General features: G+C 39.7%; 1 protein-coding gene across 1 annotated transcript in view; it reads right to left on the minus strand.

The window, feature by feature from the left end:
* The window catches only part of LOC122805245 (glutathione S-transferase LANCL1-like), a 213,828-nt gene that overhangs the window by 182,645 nt on the left and 14,609 nt on the right, over positions 1 to 16,574 (minus strand). The gene's annotated exons all lie outside the window — the stretch shown is intronic.

Genomic DNA, 16,574 nt, shown 5'->3' on the forward strand with positions numbered 1-16,574 from the left:
ACCCTCTCAATAAAGCAGAAGTTTCTTAGGTTTACCTTGAACTCCCTTGTTCAGCTGCCACTCACATCTCTTTTTTTCTTTCTTTAACTGCATCTCCCAACATGGCAGTATGTTCAAAGCTTCTACTGTGAATGCTAAAGTTATTTGAAAAAGTCTGTAATCACAGCTGATTAATAACATTTCTCCTGCAATCCTACAACTCCACAAATATCAAAATAAATATTTCTGTGTAGGGAACCCAACCCCTGATGAAATTAAGTATCGCATACAACCACCAACTCCACTATCACACGACAGGGGAGGAAGGAAAAAGCCCCTTCAAAACACTCAGTGTTTTTGTATAAACAGGGATCATGATGGGCTTCAGAATCTAACCTTCGATTTATTATAAAAGGTGATTTCATTCAGTTCTGTTTCGGTAGTTAGAACCTGATCAATGGCCCCTGATCAGCTGTCCATACTGCACCCCCACTCTTTTCTCTTAGAGCATCATGCCCAAATAAGTGCCTCCCATCACTTTGGTCTCTCCACTCTCTTCCTAATTTCGGAAATGCTTTACTACACACTTTTCTAAAAGCCTCACCAGCTTTACTTTGGTTGACCATCAGAAATGGACACTCTATTCCAAGTACAGCATTAATAACAATAGCTGACATTACAGCTTCAAAGACTCCAATTATTGCTGTGAAACTACAGAAGTAACTACTCTTCTGAGACAGGGAACACAGTCTAATATAACTAATTATTAACAACACACTGCTCATGACCTCATACCTAGGGAACTGAGAATAAAAGACCAGCTTACAAGTTCATGCCAGAGGACGAGGACCTGAAGGAGACATGACTAATGCCTTCCTTAGGCACTGGCAAAAACCCTAGGTACAAATGTTTGGTGAACAAATTAAAACAACTTGAACCATGTGCAAAACATGAAACATTTCCCAATTTTTTCATGGAGAAATTTCCAGGTTTCTAGACGGAACTTGAGAAATTGGCTCTAGGCATCATAAAATGGAAAAGAAAAAACTCTCCAGGGATCAGAAGGACTACAAAAATCTACAATATGTTTATATCAGTGCTCTGGGACATCAATAGAAAAATGCTCAACTTTCAGAATAAATTCTATTGTGTCTTTCAGTGATGGTAACCCCATTCAAAGCACATAATCTGAGGACCTGAATACATACAAGAGCTGTCTGGCAGATTACAGGTTCATAGGTTGGTACTAGGCTATCAGCCCTAGGGCCTATACAAGCCTAGATATAACAATTTCCTGGCTATTTCTTCCCAGAATATTTACCTCCCTGGTCCCCTGTCTAGCAGGGCGACTGACGTGATTCCAGTGGTGAATTTCCTATCTCCCATCCAATCGTCAAGGTTCCTTTAGAAGAGGGCCAAAGAAGCACTCAGCTTCACATATATGGGCAGTCTATTCAGGAGTATGGGGAGTCTCTGGGTCAGGAATCTAACCCTCTAGCATATTTTGTTCATTGTGATGACCAGGTTTAGATCCCTGGAGTGTGATGCTCTGAGGGATTAGGATTTCTTTAAGTGTAGCATGTCCAACAGCACTGGATTTGACATGGCCTTGTATGTTAAGCAGAGATCACCTCTGAGTTGGCGATATGCGACAAGAGTGCAGCTAGAGATTTTGTAGACAGTCAGCACAGGGCATCTGCTTTAGGCCTGTGATTCTTTTAGGGAGGCATTTCTGTGGCCTTTCCAGTTGTTGCAGATGTCATGTGAGGTACATACAAAAGGGGGCATTGTACTCTATAATGGGTCTAATGAGAGATGAGTACAGTGGGACAATGACCTCCTTTTTTTCTGGATGAAAATCCCTTAGTGATGAGGTGTGCCACATAGAAGGATTTCCGGACTGTTGTGGCGATGTGGTTATTGAATGGGAGAACACTGTCTACTTGTGTCCCCAAGTCCCTTATCACACTTTCGGTGTTTAGTGTACTGCCACTTGTGTGGTAATTCACATGATAACTATACATTTCTTGGCATTGAGTTTGAGCTCATGGCTCTGGCACCAAGCATCTGTTTCTGTCAGGCCCTTTTGTAGAATGTCCATCATTTGGGGATTCAATAATGGCTCCCAGTTTGCAGTCATCTGCGAACTTTGTTAGCCAGAGTCCCTTAGTGCTAGTACTTTAGAGAAGTAGATGCCAAACAAGAGCGGTCCCAGGACTGAACCCGGAGGTACTCCCATTGTCACTTGTCTGGAGCTGGATTTTGAGTTAAAGGCTAATGGAGTACTGACATCACAATAAGAAATAGCCAGCAATAATCACAGAACTTTGCAGGAAGGTATTCCCGATGCAGACACAGATATAAATTTTCACTGAAAAGTTATAAATCTGCTTAACTTATTTATTAGCATCTAATTCATAACTTAATATCCTTTTACTTTCTAGGTGTACTTCTGTTATATCTACCATTTTTCTTGCATTAGATGTTTTTTTATTGCATTAGATGTTGAAACAAAGTGTTTTAAGTTAGGTCCTTAAATTATATAGCAGATCCAAACCCTTTCTCAAGATATATATCAAAATCAGTACAAAAAAATGAAAATCAGTATCAGGTCTAGTAAAGGAAACTGCAAACTTAGGCTGATCTCTGAAGGCAAGGATAATAGTGAGTCCTTTAGATATGTCAAAAAACTAAGAAACTGCTCTACACTGCCTTGAGCTTAACACCATTTCATATTTTGTTGGTAAAACTGCTCGGCAGGAATACACAACTATTTTTTTTTCTTTTATGTCCAAGTACCTCATTCAAGATGTCCACAACTAACTATTTTTAAGCAATGCTCAAGAGCGAAGAACAGTATCAGAACCCTACAGGGCTACCAATTATTTCTAGAGTGAATGGTTTCTAGAATAATGCTGTTTTTTGTCACGTCTTTTAAAAGTTTAATGATGAGTCTTGTGTAAAAAACAACTGTGGAAGTTATACAGAGATTTAAACAACGTATCATGGAGTAAGTATTATGCTTGGACAATTTGATACGAAGAGCTTATGCTTACACATATACTTTGTAAATGAAAGCACTGGTACATTATGTGGATGAACAAAGTTATACATCTCGGGTACTTTTCTTTATTACATTTTTAAGACACCATATGTTTCTGACTGGAAAGTAATACTTACAGAAATGAGGAATGGCTATGGGGGTACCTCTGTGCCAAAGGAAATTGAGGTACAATTGAGACTTTTTTCAGGCCTAAAGTAGTGCAGTACGTGTACTCTAGTGATGACCCGCTATTCTGATACAAAGGTAGCAAGGAAGCCTTTGTTACTTTTTGTCATGGACTGAATATGGTATTTTGGTTCATTCTAAACAAGTAACTCTTTTAGCCATTAATTAATACATTAAAAAAAGTGTATTAAAAATATTCTACATCAGAAGAAGCTAAAGGCAAATACATTCTTGCAAGCTTCTAGTGCTCGTTCCCATCTCATTAAGTCACTATAAAATTGGCGAGTATACTGCAGCTCATGTAAATACTACCAGTAACACAGATATCGATATCATCTACAGTGACAACAACACTCGGATTGCTAGACAGACTATGACAAAAGGAATCTAAAAGAAGCCTACCTTAAGGTAGAAGCAAGCTCTTCATCTGCAGGATTCTGCTATGCAGAATGGACAGCAACCATAATGGAGAATGTTCCTAACACTTCAAGTGAAGAAAAGATCTGCTGATTAAGTAAATACACAACATTCGCAAACAAACAGTCTTACAATACTAGCCAATGCTAAATGGGGAATTCTGGTACTAGATAGTGGGTTAAATACCACAAATTTAAAACTTGACGAGATGCTGCCCAGCAACTGCCTACAGAGATTTAGCAGTGTAGTAGGGAGAAGAATGTATCAATGCAGTAACTTATGTACGTATGCAAGTTCTATGGGTACACGAAATTTGTATTAACTCAAAAGGTCTTGTTCAGTTGTAAATCTGCCAAACAAAAGTATCAAGTAATGTGCTCCAGGGTTCTGCCAAATAGGCACACATGCTAGACACCCAGGTCCTTTACCTCAGAAATCATAATCCATTAAGTTTACTGGTCACCCATGTGCACCACAGGACACACGTTACAATCTAGCTTTAGCTTCACTCACTCTACTCAGTGGAGGGAATACAGTGCTAGCATTAGGAATCTTCAGAAGCTAGAGATACTCTTAAATATGGCACGACTTCCCCATTGGAATAAATCTGGATGCCCATTGGCAAACAAATTTAAATAGTCTATTTTATTTTACGGATTTAGAATATGAAATGTTAAAATACAGCCTCTCTTCAAAGGAAAATTCCACCATAAATTGTAGTTAACTTAGTTTTCTTATTAAATTGACTTTTTTTCAAGTTTGGTACGTTTCCTAAATGTGATTACATTAACAGCACCTTTTTGCAGTCAGTGGTTAATAGTATCCCAGAATTGTCTCTCTCTCTCTCACTACATCATCACGCAGATGTTGTTTAGTATGTAAAACTTCTTTTCCACAAATTTCTCTGCCAAAAACCACAAAAATCGAATTCTTTTCCCCTACTCAATTCACACACAGAGTTTTAGAAAGGAATTTATCTTAGTCTGTACGATCTAGCCCAAACAGAGATTTTGTACTTTTTAGTGTTGGTCACTGCCCACAACTCTGTATCTCAAGACCACCTTCCTGTGGTCAGTAAAGTGTTATAAACAGTTAAAAGGAAACTTTTTCCAAAGAGTTAGGTGTTGAAGAAATCTTCACATGAAAAATAGAGATGTAGAGATGAATTATACTACATCAATATATACAAGCTTGATGCTTTCACTGTTTGGGTAAGTGAGCCATTGCTTCAATTTATGGCTCTGAAGCCTTTACAAGCCTAGCCCATAGGACTACCCTGGCATCGTGCCACCCGACCTTCATTCCCAGTGCCTCTGTCAAGCAGAGCCAAAGAAGTGATCCCGGGGTGCACTTTCTATTTCCCATCCACTCATCAAGATTTCTCTTGAACAGGGCCAGTGAGGTGCTCTGTTTGACATGTATAGGAAGTCTATTCCATAGCATGGGCAGTATCTGGGTTATGAACCTGTCCCTCCAGCTTGTTCTGTTGACTGTGGTAATGAGACTGAGGTCTCTGGAGCGTGTGGTGTGGAGGGATTGGGATTTCTTTAGATGTAGCATTTCTAACAGAGCTGGGTCAGACATGGCTTTGTAAGTCAAGCAGAGATCACCTCTAAGTAGGCAATATGAGACAGAGAATAGCTGGAGTTTTTTGAGACTGTCCATATAGGACAAGTGTTTAAGGCCTAGGATCCTCTTTGTGAGGTACTTTTGTGGCCTCTCCAGTTGTTGCAGGTGTCTAGTGAGGTACATGCAAATGGGACATTGTACTCCATGACTGGCCTAATGAGGGAAGAGTAGAGGGAGACAATGACCTCATCCTGGATGCAAAACCCTTAGTAATGAGATGTGTCACATAGGACTTTCTGACCACAGTGGCAATGTGGTGAGAGGTTGCTGTCAACCTGTGTTCCCAGATCTCTTATAACTTCTGTGTTCAGTGGACTACTAATGATGTGGTAATTCATGGGGTTTCCCAAAGGGGGTGATGAAATTTTTTGGCATTGAGCTTAAGCCCATGGTTCCAACACCAGTCGTTGGTCTCAATGAGGCCTTTCTGCAGGATATCAACATCACTTGGGGAGTTAGCAATAGCTCCCAACTTCCAATCATCTGTGACCTTTGTCAGTCAGAGTCCCTTCATGTTGGCCTGGACTTCAGAGAAGTAGTTACCAAACAGGAGGGGACTCAGGACCTAACCCTGTGGGACTCCACTGGTGACTGGTCAGCAGTCTGACTTGGAGTCAGCTACTTTCACACTGTGGGTTCTATCTGTGAGCCAGTTTGCAATCCACCAAGTGATATAGGGGTTGATGCCTAGCTTAGTGAATTTTTCTATGATTCCTGAGTGGGGAATAGTATCAAAGGCCTTGGCCAGATCAAGGTAGGCTGTATGAATCACCTTGCCTTCTTCCAGAGCTCTGGTGACTGACTCAAAGAAGTCGACCAGGTTGAGCAGGCCTGATTTACCCTTCACAAAACCAAACTGTATGGGATCCAGAGTTTGGAGATTCCCTATATTCTTGTTTAGTAGGTCCATGATGATGCATTCTACAACTTTGCATATCAGCCTCGTCAGGCTAATGGGGCTATAGTTCCCAGGGTTTGTAGTCGCTCCTCCTCTGTGGAGAGGGATGACTGTAGCAGTGTGCCATTCAGTAGGGACAAAGCCTGAGATGAGGCTGTGATTAAACAGGGCACACAGGTGAGGTGCCAGCTCACTCTGTAGTTCATGTAGAACACAGCCAGGGGAAATTGTCATGTCTCATAGAAGCTCTATTCTTGGCCTTGGACAGTGCTGTTTTAACCTGTGCAGCAGTAATACTGGGTGCCTGGCAATCTACTGGTATTGTGATTGGTCCTTTGGTGGGGGAGAGAGGGGTAAAGTGGGCACTGAATCTGTCGGCCAGTGTATTGGCAATATCTGTTGGCTCAGTATAGGAGGTATCATTGTGCAGTAGCTCACAGCAAATCTGGGTATTGCCATGGAGATTCTTTACATAACTATAGAAGGCCTTGTGGTTATCTTTACTATATGCTGCAATTTTGTTTTCATAGCTAGCTTTATAGGATTTGATGAGGGTTCTTAACCTTTTGTTGAGGCTGATAAGGAAGTTTTTCCAGTCTTGGGACTACACCTTATTCCGCATCAGTTTCCTCCTTCTGTTGTAGAGTTTGTTTATGGCAGGAGACCACCACCAGATTGGCTCCCTTTTTTTGGAGGAGAGCATCTTGGTTCTATTGGGTACGGCGAGATCCACGCATTTGTGTACGTGTTCGTACAGTGCATTGGTGTAAGATTCGGTGGTCATGCCGTGAAGTTAGCCACCTCTGTTTGTAGGAGCCCAAAATTAGTTTTGGAGAAGTTTTCATGGTGGTTACCTTTGCGGGGGTGGGGGGGGATGTGGATTTCCAAGGTGATTTCCTTGTGGTCGGATCTAACCAGGGAGGAGTTGACTATTGGTGTACAGCAATGGTCGCCCATGTTAGTAATGACCAGGTCAATGTTACTACCTCTAGTGGGGGTAAGAACGAGCTGGTCCAGGGCATTCAAATTAATGAATTCCAAGAAACACTGGGCAAGTTAAGAACAAGCTGGTCCAGGGCATTCAAATTAATGAATTCCAAGAAACACTGGGCAAGTGTATTGGTACACAAGTAGTTTTCCCAGTTAATGGAGGGGTAGGTGAAGTCACCCAGTATGCAAGTGTTAGGCTGAACCATAATATTCTCCAGGGTGATTAGAAACAGAGTGTGACTCTTGGAACATGGTTGGGGACCTATAGCAGGCTATGACCTGAATCGTTGTCTTGCCCAGTGTTCGCTGCACCTGAAGTATCTCTGATGCGTTATGTTGGGCTGCCAGTCTAGAGGTGTGCGCATCCTTTATGAATATGGAAACACCATCACCTTTGGAGCTTCAGTCCAAGTTCCGAGGTCGAAAGGTGTGGAATGAGTTATAGCCTGGTAGTGCAGGGGTGCCTTCTGCTGCCTTGAACCACGTCTCTGTTACAGCACATGTCGATGTTCTCCATTTTGAGGAGTGCTTCGAGCGAGTGCATTTTGAGATTTAGATTTCTAGCACTAAGCAGCATGACCCTCAGATTGCATTTGTTTATAGCTGTTACGGTGGTAATATGGTCTTTGGAACACCACCTAAAAAGGCACTATAGAGGTGGCAAGAGCCTTGGCCAGTATCCCGAAGCCCAGGGGTGACAGATGCAGGCCATCTCTGGCAAAGCATCGAGGTCTGTCAATCATGTCATCCCAGGCAGAGAGATACTGGATCCCCTTAGAATGGCACCAAAAATGTAGCCAAGTGTTGAAATCAATCATTTTCTGCTTGTACTGTGGTAACATTCTGTGTGATGGTAGGAGGCTGCTCAGGGCTAGGGTCAGACCCACCTGGGGTACATAATCCAAAAGCTCCTCTATGTCTCTTTTCATGTAGTCCAGGGAGGTACGTCTCAGGTCATTCACACCCACATGTACAATGACAGTCATATTTGTACCTGTTGTTGAGGGACCTGAGTGCGTGCGTTATGTGGCGGATCCTGGCACCTGACAGGCAGCTGACTGTTATTTCCTCCTTATTCACCCTAGTGAGTGGGACATCAGTGTGCCTCACTATCGAATCACCTATGACTAGTATGTTGGGCATGCTGTTTTGCCTTAGGGGCTTTGGTTGAGTGGCACACTGTTTAGGAGAGTTGTGTGTCTTGTGATTAGTGTTGTGGCGGTCGAGTGCACTTCTGCCTTGGAGGTCTCTGCTGTTTGGGTAGATTTTTACTGAGAGCCTCCAGGAAGGTGGGTGTGTGGTTTGTGTTTTTATGTGAAGGCAGTGCTGGTGTGTGTTCTGGAGGGCTTTGTGCTCCATGTAGTGTGTGTGGTGCAAGTGTTAACCATCTCCTCTTGACCAGCTATTCCAGTCTTGGCTGGAGAGTACATGGTTCCAATTTGGATATACAAGTGCATCTCCTGCAAGTCTGAGTGTTGGGGGGTATGAGGAGAGGGTTGTCAGTGTACATGAGGCAGTTGCTACATTGCCTCAGGATGCCCAAGTTCACCAGGTTAACAGGAGAAAGCACAAGGAACTGACCTTTAGACATGCCTGGAGGGGTGGGTATTAAGTACTGGAGCCGTTTCCTTGTAGAATGTTTAGTGCTGGTAGCACTTTTGTGTGCTACAACAATTGCTACAAGTCGTCTGGTAAAGTGCTACACTAATAAGCTAGTAAAATTGCAGGAGAGGAGAGAACTAGCAGATCTAAGGGAAAAATTGAAGAGCAGACTTTTTGATACCACTCAGAAGCTTACAAACAGTCATGGCTACAGCAAATCTGTAGACTACATAGGCTGTCTAGTGCTTATCCTCCCACTGATAAACTAGAAGGCTTCCCTCCAATACAGAAAGGCTTGGGGGCTCAGAAGATTATAGTCTTGGACACAGAAAATCTGTATCTGGACTTGACTAGTTACAGGACAGGTGGGAAACCAGCACAAAAGTGAGCTTTTAAACCAGAAAGTTGAAAGAGATGGAAAAACTGACCAAGGGGCCAGTAAACTACAATTTCTGGGCCAGAAACCACGCCTCTTGTGGTAGAAAGGCTACCTAGTGCTTACCACTCCCACTGATAAGCTATACACATATACACATATATATATATATATATATATATATATATTATACATATACTAAGTAAAGCAGCAAACCTAGAAGTATCTGTCATTTGCCTTGCTAGCTCTTTCAAGTAACAACTACCAAACCCTCAAGACAAACCAAAGCTAGCAACTTTCATATTTTGCTAGTATGTGCACGTGGGGGAGGTCTTGAACAGTAAGAAGAGCAGCTTTGAACACTTAATAAACTCCTGTTTTTATCAAAGAAAATGTATGTAAATGGGCCACAAAAGGTTTTTTAAGCTTAAATAAAGCAAAGATTAAAGTGATTCAGTTAAGCGACAGTCAGATGCTTATACCACTGTCACCAAGTACCTGCAGCAGAAGAGCATTTATAAATGTTTGTGCCATATTATAGGGACCCAAAACTCGTTTGAAAGGATGACAAGAAGAGTGAAAAGCAAACTCACATCAGTACGGTAGACCCATGTTAGCCGTTTTGGGGAATAAGAAATTAAACTAAACAGAGATTATGATGAATTAGTAGTGCATAGAGTATTAACAAATGATATGTATACTTTCAGTTTTTTAATGGTCTTTTCCTATAAAGCAAAAAGAGTACAATGCACTATATACTGCATGACTAACCATATTATAAATAACTATTTATATACCATTTTATATATAACTATTTTATTTACTGTTTATGCATTAATTATTGATAAGAAATCAGTGTTATTTATTCACCCCTTTTGCAGATGATTTCAATTAAAGATGTCTTTTATCACCTTTTTGCTCTAGACATTTTAAACTGTTAGAATGTTTCATGGTTGTAGTGTTACACCTGAAATACAGATTTAATGATTACAATTTTTTTAAGGTTCCAGTGCTGGTTTTATATACTGTAATAAGATTGCAGTAGCTCATTCAATGGAGATAAAATCCTTTAGATTATTAACTGAAAAACAACTTTAAGTGATCAGGGTGATAATTCTACAGATTTTCACAATTACAAATGTTGACTCCCTAGAACACTTCCACCTGAGGTACTACAGAATAAAGACTAAAGTACTTTACAGCAACACATGATGTGCTTATTATTTTTCAATTCTGAAGTGTACTATGCGTTAACAGTTCCTTGTACAACAGGAGGAATACCAAAGTATCTCAAACTCACTACTTAATATGTTCCCAGGCAATCTGTTGGTCTTTGCCACTGCCCCTCACACAACAGTGATGACAAACACAAGAACAGTTATAATCTCCATGCACTTTCCTCTTTTGTTCCCCTTTTTATGCCCATGTCTCTAGGCATTAGGCATGTAGGTTTTACCCAAACTCTTTCCTCCATAGTGTTCAATCAGACGTATTCTACATTAAACCAGAACTATCCATGATCCTTCTTTCTTGCATGCTAAAGTAGGCTGCACTGAACACTGGCACTTCCATCTTTTAACACTGCAGTGATCTTAGGGTCATTATTAGGCTGTTCCTGTTTTTGTAAACCTGTTCTGTTATCAGACACATGCTAAACATGGCATTCTGATCTATAGTCTTCAGACGTTGTCCCATAGCTGCCACATTCAACTTTCAGGAACCAAATGAAACGTTCTCCAAACTCCATGGCCCCTCAAAAACACTGAAAAAGCCATAATTAGTCATTAATGAAAGTTTGATTTATTCACAGTTGAGCACAAATTAAAACACAAACCAAATGTGCTTGCATCCCACAATTATACAGGGACTTCATCAGAATTTGAAGTATTTAACAAAATGACTTCTGATGTCTTAATTGTACAACTCACGTGATCAATTACATGCATTCAAAATTAAAAATAAAATAACATGATCTTTAAAAAGTGTTTATGCCTCAATTTCCAAAAAATAACATAACAGATATTCTTATAATGAATTAATACAAAGACATGTAAAAAAAAAAATTCTCTGCAGAGTCTTCATTTACTCCCTGCAGTCGACTGAGTTTTTAAGACATGCAGGTAGGTGCGTGTGTACGTGCGCATGTCCCTTCTGTGAAGGGTGGGCACTGGGCTGGCAACTCCATACCATAAAAAACTCCACTGCCAATCAATATGCAGACCTCCTAATGGGAGGAGCCAAAAGACATTGCTTACTTGTAAAAGAAAATCATGCAATGGGTAAATAAAAAATAAAATAAAAAAAAACAACAACCATAAAAACATTTTGACATTTGTGACGAAAGGAGATACTACCAGCACAACTGGCTGGAATTTTGTAAATAGTTATATGACATTTGTGAATATCAAACTGATTTATATAAGATGCTTGTGTTACAAATGTATTGGAACTGTATGTCGTGTATATCAAACTGCTCTGCACAGATGTTTGTGTTGAAAAGGTATTTGTAAAGTGCTGTATTTAAAATGTATCCACAGGGTGCCCTACTGGAAGAGAACAGAAATGTACTTGCACTGTTGTAACTGCTTAAATGTATATGTTAACAGAGGAAACTGGAGGGTTAACCTCAGTCCAGCAAACTTTAGATAAATATTTGAAATGAAATTACTTTATAGGCTATGCCATAGAGAGGTCATATCTCAAGTTTTCAATGCAGCTAGAGACACAAAGTCTACACTAGGAAAGCTTTTGGTATTGTCTTTGGAGCAAATTACTTTCAAAGCATGAACGAATGCAATTATTTTTGACTTCCAGCATCTACCAAAGATCTGAGCAAAGCCCTTGTCTGGGTATTTTTACAGGTAGATGCTAAATATTGCCAGCTTCAGCAATGGGGGGTTGCATGAGAATTAGAAGTCAGATGACCAGAAATTATGTCATTCTGCAAACTATCTCAGCAGTAATGTTTTGAGAGGTCTCCTAGTGAGACAGAGCATTCCATATTTGGTCTTGGGCCTGACAAAAAACATTCAGCACGTCTGCCTTGCTCTATTAGGAAGTTAAAAAAAAGTGCTAAAACCACGAAACTCAGAAATACCAACTTTAAAACACAATAAGAGATAAGCACTTCCATTCCAGACAGTTAGAACTTCAGACAATTCATTACACTCCCAGTTTCATTAAATACATTAAATCAATCATTTGACCCAATTAAAGACACTTACAACAACGTCTTAACATATTTAAAGCTGTACAGCCTGCCCATTGTCATATTTAGCTTCCTACTAACACCTTTGAAACTTTATACATAAAATGTAGTTTGCCTCACTATTCTGTGTATATATTGTATTTGCCCTAAACATGGCCTCATTATTATTTATAATATTTTAATAAATTTAGATCCTACTCTGTGTCGTAGTACTAAAATGCTCTCAAAATTATTATTGTGTCTAGTATCGTTTCTTACTTTGCAAACTTTGTGTGTTGACAATCCTATTCCCAAAAGGGGTTTATATTTCTCTCCCCATGCCTTGGTCACTTCAGTACTTATGTTACCTATTAATGTTGTAGGTTATCTCCTTTACAAAAACATGTACACCAGTTTATGCCTCTCCTCTTCAAACCCCTCCTTACTGGAGACCATTCCTGCAAGCCTACTGAATAGCCTCTTTACTGAATTTCTTTTATATGCAAAGTGGTGAAAACTGTTATAATATAAATATGCAATGGAAAAAGTTGGTTTCGTATAAATCCACTATTTGTATTAACAGTTATATCCCAGCAATTAATTTTAAGAAACTGTATGCAACAGTAAATTGCAAAAAATGAGGTAGTTCCTTGTATGTATTGCAAACATTATCTGATACAATCCCCACCTTCCCAGATGATAAAATATTATACAAATAATGCAGATACAATTTGCAAAATTTTAAAGGCGGTGATATATTTTCCTTCCCAAACAAACATAAGGTTGGCATAACTCGGTGAGCATACTGCATCCATAGCCACCCCCTGTTTCATATATATATATATATATATATATATATATATATATATATATATATATATATATCCGTTTCAAAATTAAGACAAAATAATGCCCAATATTCCAAAAGAAATTGAATTTCTTCTGCATTTAAAAATATATACTTAAGTAATTCTTCACTAAACAAATAAAAACAAGCATTCTATATAAGAAATAGATGTAAAAAAGAGCAACACACTCTGTTGTTAAAACAAACATTATTACCCCATAAATCTGGCTTAATCCTACTCAGGAAATACCAAGAAATCTATCAAAAGATGATTATATATATTCCAAAAATACAGGTTTAAGAAAGTGGTCCTCATTCACAGCCAACAGGTAAGTTTTCAATCCTTCTGCCAATACTCTGTCTAAATAACAGCATAATATTATTGTATGAACTTTTAGGACTACAAAAATAGTAGGAATAATAAAGTAATAGGTATTAACCCCTGATAAAGACAGTCAACCTGGTATATATTTCTACAGGCAACATAAAATTTCATTCCTTGGCATAAAAAGATATGCAATTGTAGCTTGTTAAATATTTCACTAATATAAATCAATACTATCCAACACTACACCTCATCCTTTATCATGTTTCATAATGCTTACATTTTTATCCAAAGAGAAGGAGATACGATTGTGGTGGGACGAAAGCGCATTTGGTTTGTGTTAATTTCTGGTCAGCTGTGAATAAGTTGAGCTTTCATTACTGACTTATTGTGGGGCCATGAAGTTTGGAGAACCTTTCCTTTGGTCCCTGGTTTCCTGTTGCCTAAGCCATCTCCCGCACTTTGGAATTATGTTCTGGTTTCAGACAATGTTTTTCCTATTGCACTTCATCGTTTTACACTCCATTACCTGCCTTTTAAATTTTCCTATCAATCTCCAGGGAGGTAAATCAAAGGTCTAACAAAGGTCTACATACACCATGGGCACAATATGCCTTATCTGCATCAGTTGTGGTGCAGTCAGAAAACTGCACTGCACTACACTAGAATACATCTGCTGTGTAAGCTAAAATGCTGGTCATCATCAACAGAATTAGCAGTTAAACGAGTTACACAAGCTATTGTTATATTAACATTTTGTAGACGTGTGTGTGTGTGTGTGCTTACTCACATGTCAGTGTACACGCGCATGTGAGCACAAATTTTATGACTGAGAATCTCAAATGAGCTGAAGCAATGACAACAGTGTAAAGGCAAAACCCAACAAACCCCCAATGTAAAATGAAAGTTAATGATTTTAATAACTACAGATCTTCGAGGTGGATATCTAAACAAATCTGTCATGAAACCTCTCTCTGTCCATTGCTTGGCAAATTGTGAAAAATCCTCAACACTCATAGTGAAAGGACACCCTAAAAAGCAACTTTGCCAAAAGGAGCATATTCTGTTAGAATACAAATGTAAATTAAAGTAACTGTCTATGCATCAGATCATTTATCTATCAAACTCGCTCCCCTTTCCTAGAAGTGGAGCACCCCAGAAGAGACTGCGGTGGTGTTGCTGCGGTAGCCTTGTCGCCTCACAGTTAGACGTTGCACGTTCGATTCTCAGAGCGTCTTCTGTCTGGCGACATACGTGAACGGGCGTTCCTTCACTGAAGGTTGTGCCTTAGGCCCGGCAAGCCAGCACATAAAAATCTACTGCCAATCATTAGCGGACCGGAGTTCCGCTGTGGCGACCCCTAACTGGGAAAAGCGGAAAGACAGTTATACACAGACACACACAGAGTTCTGCATCATTTCAAAGGGTAGGGTTTATTGAAAGAAAAACAGTAGGTGCAAAACACAAAGTAAATTTGACTGAAAAGCCATTTTGCTGAAAACTTTCCACACAACATCTATACCACAAAAAGCTTTTTTTCTTTTGCCACACCTCCTTAGTTATATACTCTAACTCCACAGTCATACACCTATAGAAAAAAAAGGTGGGGGGGGGGTACCACACCTAGTAAATCAGTGCTGGTGCAGAAACACAAACATCTACAAATCTTGGGGTACAATGTGACACTCCATTGTCAATGCACACAAATTCTTCTAAATCTTATTCCTTTAACTCCCACGATCAAAATAGATACCAGAAACACCAGTTACAAACTTCTACCATTTTGGACGAAATAACTTTTCAGTCCAAAATACATACAATTGTCAAAAAAATTACAGAAAGTATCAGTCAAACTTACCTTCAATTAAATAATACAGGGCCATATAAACAAGCACCTGCCTACACACAAACACACACTTTATCCACAGGGCTAGTAAGAGGTCACAGAGACTCTCCTGTTACAACATAATTACTTAGCCATTTAGACAAGGTCTTTTTGGCTGCTGGCTTTACTTTCCAGCTTAAAGCAAAACAGGAAATCAGCAAATATCCATCTAGCAAAAATACTTACAAAGTTCAACTAGAGCTGCCGTTGTACATAAACATACTCCAGATGACAAAAAACAGTTATTAATAGGACTCAATGTGTATGTTAAACTTTTAACAAGAACAAGAAAGCTTAATGACAAAAATGGAGGTCCCACTTCTGTGGCATAACATGAATGAACCTTTCCTGACTATGATGCACTAGACCCAGGTTCTGTTAACAGTCCAAGCACTGGAGAAGCTGCCCAGGGTAGAAAAAGGGATGATGAGGCATGACCTGCCCACCTGTCCGCAGTGAGGGTTGAGGGGCACATGCCTGTGGTGTGAACTGTGTGTATAACCTGTGGTGAAGATGAAGATCAATGTACGCATTCTGCCTTCCAACAGTAGCAACATTACTGAGGGGAAGCCTCCTGTAAAAGTGGAAGACATGTTTTAATATATACCCCAATGAATGTCAACACCTTGAGACATAGTAAGCATGTGCAGGGAACAGTAGGGCCATAGCAAGAGAAAGTTCACCGCACAGGATGAAAGTAAAACCCCAGCTGCTCAACCCTTACCCCCCAAGGAAGGACAGAGGACAAATGGACAGGCAGGGTGAAAGAACACTTGTCACTGCAGATTGAGAGCAATGAGTAATGAAAAAGAAATATTGAGGCATAGTGTAGATGCAAGGAATGACTACAATAAAAGGTGCTTGATACTTTGCGCGCTTATTTTTGTCTGGTAGTGTGTGGAAGGTGAGTGGTAGGAAAAGTCTTCAGAGGCCAAGCCCAAGACATAATTACAGAACAAACTAATAACTACTAACTTTAAGAAAATTGCTATTTTTATTACTTTTATTCTTTGTTTAATCTTACTCAGGTATTTTTTAGGTGACCCTTATCTGTTCACAAAATAAAACAGCCATATGCAATTCTGACCAGCAAACAAATCAAGGAAAGTGCAACAGATAGATTTGGATTTTTATTGGGAGGTGCTCCCAACGGCTACCATACACAGGAATACTATTTAATCAAACCCAAGATCACTGCAATATGGAGTAC

Source organism: Protopterus annectens, chromosome 6.part1 (assembly GCF_019279795.1).
Source record: "Protopterus annectens isolate FY-2018-M chromosome 6.part1, PAN1.0, whole genome shotgun sequence".
Classification (NCBI taxonomy): Eukaryota; Metazoa; Chordata; order Ceratodontiformes; family Protopteridae; genus Protopterus; species Protopterus annectens.